Raw genomic sequence first — 1622 nt, 5'->3', positions numbered from 1 at the left:
GACCGGGGAGAGGGCACCTCCCACAACCCGAGCCCCGGGAGCCGCCCGGATCCCAGCCCCGCCCTGGACCGCCCACAGCGCCGGGGGGCGGGCGGCAGGGGAGCGGGGCTCCGAGGTAGGGGAGAGGGACGCCGGTGCACAAGCACACACGCGCGGGGACCCGCAGGCTAGACCACTGGAAGCTGAGGTGGGGGCGAGGGTGCCCGAGCCAAAGGTCGAGGAGCTGGCGCTGAGACAGGGAATCTGGGATGCAGGTGGAGAAAGACGGCTGCACAAAGAGAAGGCAGCCCTGGTTCGGGGTGAGACGAGAGAGGCAGAGGCCGAGGGCCAGGAAGAGAACGAGACGGGTGGGAGAGAAAGGAGAAGCCAGGGTCAGACAGGGGATGGGCGGGGAGGGGAGGGGGTGAAGGCCGGGAGCCGCCTCAGCGCGACAGGAGTTGGGTGGAGAAGACAGAGCTGGAGACCAGAGCTGCTCCGTGGGTCCAGCAGCAATGCTACTCGCCTGCTTCGGGGAGGGAAGGCGGAGAGAGGATTGGAAGCAAAAGATGGAGAGGGTAGCATCAAGGAGAGAAATTGAAGTAGGAGGGGAAAAAAGAAAGAAAGAAAGAAAAAGACCAGGAAATAAAGAGCCTCCAAGTGGGCAGAAGCCAGCATTATCTCTACTCCAGCAGGGCCTAGCAATCAATATTTCTTGACTAAGGAAGAACTGGGAGCTCTAGAGACAGTGGGGGAAGTGCAGGCCTTTTGACAGTTCCGGAGGCTCCAGGCTGTTGTCTGGTGATGGAATGTGTGTGCCTGTGTGTGTGTGTGTGTTTGTGTGTGTGTGAGAGAGAGAGAGAGAGAGAGAGTATGTGCGTGCGCGCACGTGTGTATATTGTTCATGGGAATGAGTTTGGGCTGCCAGAGGAGAGAGAGGGCGCCTTCTGGAGGATGGGGTAAAACAAAAAGCTTCTTTCTGGCTTGTCCTGGGAAGGAGGTGGGGAAAAGCCAAATGCTGTGAGACTGATTAGAGCTGAGGTTCTCAACCTTCAACCCTTGAAACATTTTGTCATGACTCCTTTACTGTGCTGAATTGAAGCTCATAGAGGGAATAACCTACCTACACACAGAACTTTTAAAAAAATCAACATGCTTCCCTGTCTGTGACATAAGAAAAAAAGTAATTTGTAGTAAAAGAACATAAACAGTATTTTAACGAGTATTGAAGGCATGAAGTAGGCAGATGCTTGCACTTATCCATAGAATTACGGGGCTGGAACTGCTACAAATGCGGGATGATACAGGTGCTGAGTTGGTGACTCAACTACCTCCAGCACGTCGCCATCAATGAGGTGACTTAACGGAATGTTGAACAACTCTTGATAGCAAAGTCAGTCTTCCCTGAATTCACGCAGAACCGTAATTGCATTCCTAGAAAGTTCATTGTATATTAAAACCACTTTTAAAATTGTATTAAATTCTAGGCTCCGATAATTAAACACAAGTTTTCACCTACATGAATGTCCTAGGGGACATTTGAGAATCTGGAGGAGGGACAGTTCTTCATTTGTTCAGGCTGTGCTTTGAAGAGTATCTTATTCCCCTACCCTACCCATAAGGGCCCACAGTTCCCCCCCTCATCA

The sequence above is a fragment of the Phocoena sinus genome, chromosome 11, assembly GCF_008692025.1.
Source record: "Phocoena sinus isolate mPhoSin1 chromosome 11, mPhoSin1.pri, whole genome shotgun sequence".
NCBI lineage: Eukaryota > Metazoa > Chordata > Mammalia > Artiodactyla > Phocoenidae > Phocoena > Phocoena sinus.
The sequence above is the reverse complement of the archived record's forward strand: the minus strand, read 5'-3'. Positions refer to the sequence as shown.